The 13,323-nt window shown below is 43.0% G+C and overlaps 1 long non-coding RNA gene across 1 annotated transcript; it reads right to left on the bottom strand.

The window, feature by feature from the left end:
- Window positions 1-2,800: 2,800 nt before the first annotated feature.
- Window positions 2,801-6,398, bottom strand: LOC119354720. Its single transcript, XR_005171188.1, has 3 exons — window positions 6,152-6,398; window positions 5,313-5,899; window positions 2,801-2,996 (listed from the first exon to the last, which is right to left on the bottom strand). It is a non-coding gene; the product is annotated as an uncharacterized LOC119354720 (long non-coding RNA).
- Between the last annotated feature and the right edge of the window lie 6,925 nt (window positions 6,399-13,323).

Below are 13,323 nucleotides of genomic sequence, written 5' to 3' on the forward strand. Positions count from 1 at the left end.
GTTGGTTGCTTGATGTAGGTTCCAAGTCTCCTGGAACTTGTTCGTTCCAAAAATCTCGTTCCCAAAGGTTTCATTCCGTTTGGACTCCGTTTGATATTCCTTTTCTTCGAAACCCTAAAATAGGCAAAGAAAACAGCAATTCTAGGCTGGGCCTCCTGTTAATAGGTTAGTCCCAAAAATAATATAAAAGTGGATAATAAAGCCCAATAATGTCCAAAACAGAAGATAAATATAGCATGGAGCAATAAAAAATTATAGATAAGTTGGGGACGTATCACAAATCCTAATCTCGAAATACGTCAACCCAACAAGTACCTTTGGAGACACCTGTAAAGCACCTTTATATCACCTAGTTACGTTGTGACGTTTGGTAGCACACAAAGTGTTCCTCCCGTAAACGGGAGTTGCATAATCTCATAGTCATAGGAACATGTATAAGTCATGAAGAAAGCAATAGCAACAAACTAAATGATCAAGTGCTAAGCTAACGGAATTTGTCAAGTCAATCACATCATTCTCCTAATGATGTGATCCCGTTAATCAAATGACAACTCTTTGTCTATGGCTAGGAAACATAACCATCTTTGATTAACGAGCTAGTCAAGTAGAGGCATACTAGTGACGCTCTGTTTGTCTATGTATTCACACATGTATCATGTTTCCGGTTAATACAATTCTATCATGAATAATAAACATTTATCATGATATAAGGAAATAAATAATAACTTTATTATTGCCTCTGGGGCATATTTCCTTCATTTGCATCATTAATATTTACTATAATATACCCTATTTCAATGATATATTTCATAATATGATGCAATTCTAGTGTCTTTTCTCTTTTAAAATGCAAGATATAAAAAGAGATGGGAATTACCAACAGTTGGAAATCTGACCTGAAAATGCAACACAAGAGAAAGTCTTCATCATCATTAACACTCCGTTCAACGTGGGGATCATCATCTTCATCATTATCTTCACTAGCACCATCTCATCTCCAAACCATAATTCTTCTCTTGTGCTTAATCTTTGTATCTAACCTCGGATTGGTACCCCGGGAGTGCCTGTAGTGTTGATTATATCTTGTAGTTGAGGTTAGTTGGTTTAATTAGTGAAAAATTGTTGTGTTCTTATTGTTAATCATATGTTTATACCCACTGATCATGATCCATATGATGAGTTGTGAGTAGTTTCATTAGTTCTTGAGGACATGAGATAAGTCTTGTTATAATAGTAATCATGTGAAGTTGATTCTTATTCAATGTTTTGATATTATGTTGTGTTGTTCTTCCTCTAGTGGTGTGAACGTCGACTACATAATACTTCATCATCTTTGGGCCTAGGAGAAAGCTTGTGAAATTAGTTTGTAGATGATGGGTTGCGGGAGTGATAGAAACCTAAACCCTAGTTAGTGAATTATTCCGTAAGGGGCTGTTTTGTATCCAATTGCTTAATGCTATGATTAGATTTATCTTAACTATTTCTCTAATAGTTGTGGATGCCAAATTGAGGGCGTGCCATTTTTTTGCCGTAGAATTCTGTCGCCCCTGCCAAGCCAAAGCATGGGCACAAAAAGTAAAGAGGAGGTGTACTAGTGACCAAAACATTGGAAGGGTAAGAAAACGCTGGCACCAATCCAAAGGCCCTCCTAGGCTGGTGGTCGACGCTAAAATATTGGTATGGCAACACTCAGCTGTCATCCAAACATACCCTTAGCTTCCAGGCTCCTAATTTCTGTGGCAACCACTGATTGTCATCAATGACCTGCAACATGCATAGGAATTCTGCATGGGAATGGAACTTATCGGTCGACCCATGATAAGGGATAAATCGGTCAGTTTATCGACATATCAGCCGATTTATCGCCATATCGGCTTATTTATCGGCCGATTTATCTTAGTGGCCAGACGCAGGTAAGAGATAAATCGTCCGATTTATCGGAGTATCAGAAGATATCTTGAACACTATCCTCCGGTGCTAGTGCCTAGTGAATTTCCACTATGTATTTGATTAGGAAGTTTTTGGATACTGTCACAAACCTTTGTCGTCCTCGTGTACAACATTATTCATAAGGTGCCATGCCCTCCGGGATATCAACATAATTTTAAGATGAACTAGACCATGATGGCGCACGTTGCAGCGCCCTTCTATTTTTTCTATAGAATGGTAGGAATTTTCTTACATGAAACATTTAAGTTAAATGTGTATAAACTTTCTGCAAATCATGTTTGTATAGTTACCCAATATTTCATGGGTGATATGCATGAGGTGCCCATCTTGCTCAAGCCCATCTCGAAAACAAAAGGTAGACATATTTAAACCGTATAAATGAACAGTTGGAATTAAAATGCCTTGCTCTTAGCAGGTTGCCACATGGTATGACTTACATCCTAGTTAATAGCATAAAGCAAAGCACATTCAATTAATCCCAATATACAACACAACTGTCAGACAATCATAACATATCCTACTTTTTATAGAGTTAGGCTGGTTGTTGATCTACCCCCCTTCGGGTTGGGTGAAAATTAATTCTGATGGATCGCTATCTTCACATGGAAGAGTTGGAGCTGGCATTGTGTTATGAGATGACACCGGACCTATTTTTTTCCTTCTTGCATAGAACTTTTCTCCTACCAGGATGATTTAGAATCAGACTTATGTGCTTGTAGGCAGGGCTTATCATTGGCCTTCAGAGGAGTGACCTTCCCGTGCTGATTGAAGTGGTCTCTCTTAAGTTACAAATATGATTCAAACCAGCGACATGGATAGATCGGTGTATTCCTTTTTGGTGAAAGAAATAAAGCACCTCTTGAGTCTTCGTATAATTAGTATTACTCATGTTAGGCGCTCCCAAAATAAAGTTAGCAACTTTCTGGCAAACTCTGCTTGCTTAGAAAGTAGAAATATAAGTTGATTGTGCTCTGATCCCCCAGGTGTCATTGAGTTGAATCCTGATGATTGTATACTGTTGTGATTGCTTAATACAAGTGGTCTACCTGCAAAAAAAAGGTTTGGTGTCTTCAGTCAACCGGAATTACGCTGGTTAGAAAACATATTCCAACATATAGGAACAACTTAAAAGGGATGAAAACTAAAACATGATGACTTCATATTTTCACGTAATAGCATTAAAATATTTGGCTTATAAATTCCGTCTCATTCAAGAAACAAGACAATAAATCTCCTAAATTTCATCACTATAAAGCACGTCTTTTTGTCTGAATCTTTAACTTTTGGTCAACGTCATCTCCTTTTTAGATCAATATATTAACTGCAGTCTTTTGCTGAACGACACTTGCATGATCACGAGTCAAGATTGTTGAATGAAATATATAGATTTTTATGCTATTAAATGTGCCTTGATAGATCAGAAATGAAAGTAGAGGTTACTAAGTAACAGACATAATAGCTACCTTTTGCATTTTTCTAGTGTGCCATATATGAATTTGAGAGCTTGACGTATATAGCACTGTAATTGGATTAACAAAAATAACATGGCTACTTAGCGCACTCTGCACTTTGTCAAACAATACTGGAGCAGGTCATGAAGTGAGGGACACAAATAATGTAGAAACTTAGTGCATGAACAACTGCCTATTTAGTGCTTCCATACGAAAATAATCTCACAATTTGACCATTAACACTCTCAACAATTGGAAGATGTGGGTGTTGGAACATTATACTCACAGACAACAAATCACTCAAACTGAAATCATTGCCTCAAATTGAATTAGATTCTTTCTCGATAAGTGAATTGATAACCCTTTCCATGGCCATCTAACATGAAACAAATATGATAAAGGAGAGTATAGATGGAAGATCCTAACACATACATGTGGGTACAAGAAGAATTCAATTACGGATTCCACTTCACAGTTTATTGAAGAATGAAAAAGAATATACATGACACATTTAGAATATCCAAGGCCCGATAAATGTTAAAAAAATAAGGGAGAGGTAGCTAGGTAAGACAAATGACTATCCTGGCTACGTATTATATGCATGCTGCCGAGACTTTGTTCTATAGCATTTGCCAACATAAATACCATTAATAGGTGCTTTGCTCTATAGCTTTTCCATTCCCCCACGGGCGACCGGCCGCGCATCGGGCCTCCTCCCTCCAGGCTCCCCCCTTCCTTCTTCCTTCTCGCCGCCGTCGCCGGCGCCCGCGGACGGCTTGGCCCTGGGGCTGCTGGTGGCGGCGGCCTCCTGGCCCTTTCCCTCCCGGTCGCTCTCCGGCGCGGGCGGAGCGGCTTCGGGGGGTGCATCTAGGCGGCGGTGGTCTGGCGTGGCGGCGGGGCTCCGTGGCGCATGCAGGCGAGCTACTGGGCGGCAGCGGGATCTAGCGTCGTCCGCTCGGCCCAGATCTGGGCCCTGCAGGCCCCATCTGGGCCAGGGCGGGCTGGCGGCGGGGATGGATCCGATGTGGCTTCTGGGATGCGGCGGAGATGCGATGCGTGGCTGGGTGCCGGCGGCGACGACACTGGTCTGCTGCATCGCGGCCGACGGAGCTTAACGGGCCCTCTTCGGGCCTGGCTGGGCCAGGGGTGGCCCGGCATGCCCCGCTGCCGCGTCCGAACGGCTACCACGACGGTGCCGGAGGCACGGGCCTCCCGCACGACGGCGGTGGAGGTGGTTCCCTCCCACTCGGGGTCGATGTTGTTGCTCCCGTCGTGATGAGCTTCTCTCCGGTCCTCTTGGCCTCGTGGTGGTGTTCGTAGTGAGGAGGCGTGGGTGGCGGCGCTACTGCGTTGGCGCATGGTGATGGGCGATGGTTGGGCGGTCGGTTCAGTTCGGTTGGGCGGTTGGGGCTGGAATGCGGGAGAAATCCCTGCCGGCTTCGGCCCCGACACGGTGACACCTGCGAGTGCCACCATTCCTCCCTGGAGGGTGTCGGTGGTATCCACCCCACCTCGCTCTGCCTGCCCGGGGAAACCTGAGGACTCGTCTGGACAGCAGCGTCGTCGGCGTCGCATCCCTTCTTGGAGGTGCTTGGTATGCGGCGGATCGGAGCCTCGGTATGTGGTGTTTTGTTTCCGGTGGGCACCGCGGTGGCGGGTCATCCGCGCTATGCCAAGCTGCCGTCATTGGCATTTGTTTCTTCTTCTTTTTCTCTTGGTGTGTTGTGCTGCTCGCCACAGCGTTACCTGTACTCGGTGTTGGTTGCTTTGGAATACAGAGCAGGGGGGAACCCTTTTTCAGTAACGCTGGGCTTATACTTCAGTTCTGATAAGTAATTAAATATTGAAAATCACTCGCTACAAGCAATCAAAATACAGTCACCAAATAAGAATTAAGAAAAAGTATCGTACCTTCACCTTTGCATTCCTAGAAAGCAAGGCATTCCCCAATACAGAGGGACTTCAAAAGCAGGACAAATATGAATTGATCCTCACCGTCCTCATGTCGTTTATTTAGAATAGAAAAGCTCAAAAGAACATGGTTAATCTAAGCCAACTCTACACTTCGTGCAAGATTTTGGAACCCAAACAAATAATCTCACACTATAACTACACTTAGAAAAATACCATAACTTTACCATTGCATTCCCAGAAAGTGAGGCATGCCCAAATAGGGCTTCAAAATTGAAACATGTGAAGGAAAATACCTTCAAACAGAAGACCCTGATCCATACCGTCCTCAAGTTGTTTATGTAGAATAGAAAAGCTAAAAAGAACATGGTTACTCTGAAGTCATCTCTGTACTTTGTGAAAGAAGGACCCGAGCAAGTAATCTCAGGTTGTAACTATTAGCACTTTGAACAATTGGAAGATGCTGCATTTAAGCATGTATTATTCTCATGCAAGAAATCATTATGGTGAAAGCAGTGCCTCGCCTTTCAATGCAGCAGAATCAGCCAACCGTGAAACCGAGATCCAATCGATCGAGATCAGAGAACCTGCGTTTATTTGAAAGCACAAAGAACATCATAAATAAATAAATAAAAATCTTTAACTCGATGCAGAATTGGGGGTAGGATGGAAGTAGGAAGGAGAGACCATTCGCTAAAGAAGGAAGACGAATCAGCAACCTGAGCGTCAACCATAGTTGTTGCGGAACTGAGGAGCGGAATGGGCAAGGAGAAGATAGATAGTGGAGATTATATGGACGCGGGAGTAAAGGACGAGCGTGAATTGACAATGTAACTGACCTGCAATTATCCGTCGGCCTCTCACATCCATGGCCATTAATGGCCTCTTGTAATCGTGATTCAATTACGGAATCAACAGAGTCAAATTGACAGCGGCTGATCCGCTGGCTCGGGCACGACATCGTGGAATCGCCAGAAGACAACCTCGTCGGGCGCCTCGACCCCATGTGAGGCAGACCCGCCCTGAACCTAGGCGCGGTCCCCATGGATCCTCCCTCCGGCATCGGTCATCAGTCGTGACACAGGGTCGTGGGAGTTGTGGAAGTTGTCCGAACGAAACGACGGGTGCTCCTAGTCGGCGCCTTTTGCGCCGATTAGCATAACTGGCGCCTGCAGAAGTAGAATGTTGGGCTGATTCTTTGTTCGGCCCAAATTCTAGCGCGTTTGCACTGTTTCAGCGCTAGTTCACTTTTTGTTCTGTTTGGACTGTTTCAGCGCTAGTTCATGGGTTCCTTCTACTATTTCGTCAATATACTTTGAACTGGAAATTTCTATAAGATTATGTTCGATGGGAGAAAATGCGTGAACCAAAAAATGGTATGAATTTTCATAACAATAAAAAATCTCCATAAAATCACAGAATAGTTGCTGAATGAATTATTTCAGAATTTGGTAGTGGCTTGCACTAGTTTACTGGTTTGAAAGGAAATTTTATTCTAATTAGTACAACTGAATTAAAAAACAGTTAGTTCTCCATAAGTAAAATCATACTGGCAGGGGGTGTATTACTTAGAACAACTACACTAGTGGAAGCCAGAAACAAGTTAAGAATGGCTGGTGTTGACCCTTGTTTCGATATTGAAATGTGAAGCTCGCCGAAAATATGATCTCATCCATTTTACACCTTCAAGTGGTCCTGAAAAATTCAAAAACAGAATACATTTAGTCTCTTAATATAAAATATACATCTGAGTATGGACTGGATCATGTGAAAAAAGTGTACTAGTTTTCAAAAACACACTTCTTTTAGAGTGTACCTTTCAGCTGTTCATTCTATTGATTGTGCGAAGTCCTTTTATCTGAAAGACCGGAAACCCTGAAGAATAAAAGCAGAAACAGATTGATTGAATTTTTGGTTTATACTTCCCTTAGTAACAAAGTTGCTTTAAGAGAAGTATGAAAATTCAAGGAGGTGTTTATAACTTACGTGGTTTTGAAGAAATGATCTCACGACTGGTAGTTGGACCTCGCTGTTTTGGTAGGTTATAATCTCATACAAAAATATTTTGCGCATAGCTTGGAGATCAACCTGTCTTGCACAGTTGTGATTATCATCTGAATATTTTTTCTTCTATGAGATGAAAGAATTGCAATTAGAATATGTTGTTTCGAAGATAAGAAACTCTTACAGTAGAGAATCCAAGAACTCCCATGCCACGATATGTTTTTAGTATTTGAAGAAGTAAAACACATGTGTCGTACCTGCATTAATGAAATCAGGTTAACTAGCATGTTAGAATAAAAAATCCAGATAAAATAACATAATAATCCTTAACTTCAAAATTTATGTTATCGTGATGTGGATGAAATGGAGGGAAAACTGGTAATGATGTAAGAAGTCAAACTGATTAACCTGAAATGAGTCCTAGGAACTACAATGAATCTGTAGTCAAAGTCTTTGATGCTGAATGCATTGCAGTTAGGGTAGGTGAGTGCAAACAGTGACTTGAAATTGTAACAGACAGTGCTTATTATAGTTGTGAATCTGTCTTGTCCAGTCCCATCAGGATTCATAATATCAAAAAATCTTCCACTCTGTAGGTTTGCTGTTATTAGAATCCATTGCTTATCATTGAACAAGGCAAGTGGACCTGTGAAAATTCATAGTAGGTTAGTTCTTGTCACAATTTTCCATTTGAAGAACTCGGTAAGAGAAATTTTGTTTAAAAGAAAAGGTACTAACAAAATTTGCTATTTCCAATCTGAAGCCAACTCTTGCTTCACTTAAAATGTCTCTGCATATTGGGTCTGAATGATCAAGCATAGGCCTCATGAGTATTGCCTGATAAAAGCAGAAAAAAATTTGGTTGGTAAAACTAGTAGATATTACCACAGAAAAACATTCGAAGACAGAGAAAGAAAAAGAATTAAATGTATCATACCATATCTTCTCTTTGCACAATGTGCCTAATAACATCAGTATTTGGTATTAGGCCTTGCCTACCGCGGATTAGTTGGTCAGTATTGAGCATCTTTGAGTAACAATCCAAAGAGTGCGGATTCATCCAGCAACCAGGTCTTAAGGAAATAGTTAAGGTTTTCTGGTCAACCCATACTTCATTCACTTGGAATATTCTTTGGCTGTTGTTTTGGAATTAATGTTAGAAACTTTCAACTAGAAGTTAGTAAAAAAATAATGTGAGAACGAATAAATGGTTTGTATGGTAGAGTTTGATGAAAACTATGACTAATTTGTACAGCTAAAAGGAATGGAGTTTGGATAAAAATAACCTTGAATCCAGAACTGGAAGAGCTGCAGTCATTGTCTTGTAGAATTCTATTTGCACTGGTGTTGAGAAGATAACTTGTTGGAACTGCAAATAGTTGGGCTGCTGAACAATTTTTGCAGAAGAGAAGTTTTGAAACTGCTTCTTTCCTGCCTCTATCTGATTCCTTTTGGATTTAGCTTCAAATTCTTCCATGAGTTTGAGCAACGCTGGATCGTTAAGTGGAGTTCCGAAAGAAATTTCAGGCTGCGGAGAGTTAATCTTGAAAGGCCTTAGTGGACTATTGCTATACAGGAATGGAGTATTAGCATTGAAGAACCCAGATTTGACCAGTTTGGACGAAGAACCCAGATGAGAGTAGGAGCTTATTTGATAAGAAGTCATACAGGGTGGGACTGTATCTTGTAGTGCATCGGTTATTGCATTGAAACTTGGTATGTCATCTTCAGTGTAGTTTGCTGGGAAAGAATTAGGTGGAGTTGCTGGTTGAGACACTTGACTAGATGGAAGATTGGTTTCACATTTTTTTCAAGTGTTTGGTGGTACGGATGTGAATCAATGAGAATTGACTTGTCTTGTAATTCTTCTAGTTCGACTCGCTGTGGTGCACAGTACAAAGAGTCTCCTGGCATTAAGACAAGATGAAATTTTTTTATGTTAGTATGAACATTAAAATATAAAATGGAAGAGAAAATCAAAATTATGGAAGAAGAAAAATAAATTGAAAGTACCTGTGGCAGATGAATCAGATGAGATAAATTTCCAGTGAGTAGAGCTAAATTTCTCTTGTCTCAAATTACGATTTTCTGTTGAATTCAAGTCTTCCCATGTTGGTTTGTTTCTAAGCGAATCCAGGATAACTGGTATTTATAAAACGAATAAACACAGAAAAATGAAAAGTTATTGACTAATAATAAGAAAGAACTGGAGATATTGTAAGTAGTTTAAATATGAAGAAAATTGTGTATGGACTGCAAAATAAAGAAAAAGTGGACAAAACAAAAGCTTTATTGTATAAAAAGTTTGTATTACCTTCTTTAGGAGAAATGACTGTATAGGTAAAGTTTTCATTAATTTCATCTCTGCTGAAAACTTCTAGAAGCGCTAAATTTGTGGAACTTGGAGATCCAATAGATATTGGAGAAGCGAAATTTATTTGCTCATCAATAAGCACGCATTCAGAGAATTTTAGAATAATTGAATCAATTAGATCTTGAGTATTTTCTGAATTAAAGCTTGGAGGATATGAATGAGGGCCACGAAAATCCAAGAAATTAGTTGAATACATGAATGAGTCCAAGTGCGGATGTTTCTGCATTGCACTAATGGGTACCAGGGAACGAGTTGAATCAACATTAGATACAACATTACCCAAGTGCACTCCTGAAAGAGCTGTAATTGTAGAAGGTTGATATTGAGGTTCATCTTTAGAAGGAGAGCTTGAGGGTAAAAAACTCAGAACATCGTCAACATAAGATTGCAGCGTTGGAATAGAGTTTGTTAAAACTGTCTGCCAAAATGCCCTGCAAAAACAAGTTAGACGTCCTCTACTTTGTTGTTGCATGTTTTACGTGCCTGCTATGGGCTTAAGCAAGAACCAATCTTACCTACGCATCAAACCCACAATGATAGTTTGTCAAGTTGGTGTTGTTTTAACCTTCGCAAGGACCGGGCGTAGCCACACTCGGTTCAACTAAAGTTGGAGAAACTGTCACCCGCAAGCCACCTATGTGCAAAGCACGTCGGGAGAACCGGTCTCGCGTAAGCGTACGCGTAATGTCGGTCCGGGCCGCTTCGTCCAACAATACCGGCGAACCAAAGTATGACATGCTGGTAAGCAGTATGACTTATATCGCCCACAACTCACTTGTGTTCTACTCGTGCATATAACATCAACATATAAAACCTAGGCTCTGATACCACTGTTGGGTTTCGTAGTAATTTCAAAAAAATTCCTACGCTCACGCAAGATCATGGTGATGCATAGCAACGAGAGGGGAGAGTATGATCTACGTACCCTTGTAGATCGACAACGGAAGCGTTTGGTTGATGTAGTCGTACGTCTCGACGGCCCGACCGATCAAGCACCGAAACTACGGCACCTCCGAGTTCTAGCACACGTTCAGCTCGATGATGATCCCCGGACTCCGATCCAGCAAAGTGTCGGGGAAGAGTTCCGTCAGCACGACGGCGTGGTGACGATCTTGATGTACTACTGATGCAGGGCTTCGCCTAAGCACTGCTACAATATTATCGAGGACTATGGTGGAAGGGGGCACCGCAAACGGCTAAGAATATGATCACGTGGATCAACTTGTGTCTCTAGGGGTGCCCCTGCCTCCGTATATAAAGGTTCAAGGGAGGGGGGCCGGCCGGCCAAGGTGTGCCGCGCCAGGAGGAGTCCTACTCCTTCTGGGAGTAGGACTCTCCCCTTTTCCTAGTTGGAATAGGATTCGTGGAGGGGGGAAGAGGAGAGAGAGGAGGAAGGGGGGCCGGCCCCCTCTCCTTGTCCAATTCGGACCAAGGGGGGGAGAGGCACGCGGCCCATCTCTGACCACCTCTCCTCTCTTCCACTAAGGCCCACTAAGGCCCATATACCTCCCGGGGGGTTCCGGTAACCTCCGGTACTCCGGTAAAATCCCGATTTCACCCGGAACACTTCCGATATCCAAACATAGGCTTCCAATATATCAATCTTTATGTCTCGACCATTTCGAGACTCCTCGTCATATCTGTGATCACATCCGGGACTCCGAACAACCTTCGGTACATCAAAATGCATAAACTCATAATATAACTGTCATCGTAACCTTAAGCGTGCGGGCCCTATGGGTTCGAGAACAATGTAGACATGACCGAGACACGTCTCCGGTCAATAACCAATAGCGGAACCCGGATGCTCATATTGGCTCCTACATATTCTACGAAGATCTTTTATCGGTCAGACCGCATAACAACATACGTTGTTCCCTTTGTCATCGGTATGTTACTTGCCCGAGATTCGATCGTCGGTATCCTATACCTAGTTCAATCTCGTTACCGGCAAGTCTCTTTACTCGTTCTGTAATACATCATCCCGCAACTAACTCATTAGTTGCAATGCTTGCAAGGCTTAAGTGATGTGCATTACCGAGAGGGCCCAGAGATACCTCTCTGACAATCGGAGTGACAAATCCTAATCTCGAAATACGCCAACTCAACATGTACCTTTGGAGACACCTGTACAGCTCCTTTATAATCACCCAGTTACGTTGTGACGTTTGGTAGCACACAAAGTGTTCCTCTGGCAAACGGGAGTTGCATAATCTCATAGTCATAGGAACATGTATAAGTCATGAAGAAAGCAATAGCAACATACTAAACGATCGGGTGCTAAGCTAATGGAATGGGTCATGTCAATCAGATCATTCAACTAATGATGTGATCCCGTTAATCAAATAACAACTCTTTGTCCATGGTTAGGAAACATAACCATCTTTGATTAACGAGCTAGTCAAGTAGAGGCATACTAGTGACACTCTGTTTGTCTATGTATTCACACATGTATTATGTTTCCGGTTAATACAATTCTAGCATGAATAATAAGCTTTTATCATGATATAAGGAAATAAATAATAACTTTATTATTGCCTCTAGGGCATATTTCCTTCAGGATGATGTGTTACGTAATGAGTAAAGAGACTTGCCGGTAACGAGATTGAACAAGGAATCGGGATACCGACGATCGAATCTCGGGCAAGTACAATACCGCTAGACAAAGGGAATTGTATACGGGATTGATCGAATCCTCGACATCATGGTTCATCCGATGAGATCATCGTGGAACATGTGGGAACCAACATGGGTATCCAGATCCCGCTGTTGGTTATTGACCGGAGAACGTCTCGATCATGTCTGCATGGTTCCCGAACCCGTAGGGTCTACACACTTAAGGTTCGATGACACTAGGGTTATAAAGGAAGTTTGTCTGTGGTTACCGAATGTTGTTCGGAGTCCCGGATGAGATCCCAGGCGTCACGAGGAGTTCCGGAATGGTCCGGAGGTAAAGATTTATATATGGGAAGTCCTGTTTTGGTCACCGGAAAGGTTTTGGGTTTTATCAGTAACGTATCAGGACCACTAGGAGGGTCCCGGGGGTCCACCAAGTGGGGCCACAAGCCCCGGAGGGATGCATGGGCCAAGTGTGGGAGGGGACCAGCCCTAGGTGGGCTGGTGCGCCCCCCCCCCCCCCACAAGGGCCCAAGGCGCCTAAGGGGAGGAGGGGGGGCAAACCCTAAGGGCAGATGGGCCTTAGGGCCCATGCCTGGTGCGCCTCCCTCTCCCCCTCCCCTGGCCGCCCCACAAGATGGGATCTGGGCTGGCCGCCGCCCCTAGGGTGGAACCCTAGGTGGGGGCGCAGCCCCCTCCCTATCCCCTATATATAGTTGAGGTCTTTGGGGCTGCCAACACATGAGTTTCTGACCTCTCCCTGGCGCAGCCCTACCTCTCTTCCCCCTCATATCTCGCGGTGCTTGGCGAAGCCCTGCTAGATCACCATGCTCCTCCACCACCACCACGCTGTTGTGCTGCTGCTGGATGGAGTCTTCCTCAACCTCTCCCTCTCTCCTTACCAGATCAAGGCATGGGAGACGTCACCGGGCTGTACGTGTGTTGAACGCGGAGGTGCCGTCCGTTCGGCACTAGGATCTCTGGTGATTTGGATCACGACAAGTACGACTCCTTCAA

Source organism: Triticum dicoccoides, chromosome 2A (assembly GCF_002162155.2).
Source record: "Triticum dicoccoides isolate Atlit2015 ecotype Zavitan chromosome 2A, WEW_v2.0, whole genome shotgun sequence".
NCBI classification, from domain to species: Eukaryota; Viridiplantae; Streptophyta; class Magnoliopsida; order Poales; family Poaceae; genus Triticum; species Triticum dicoccoides.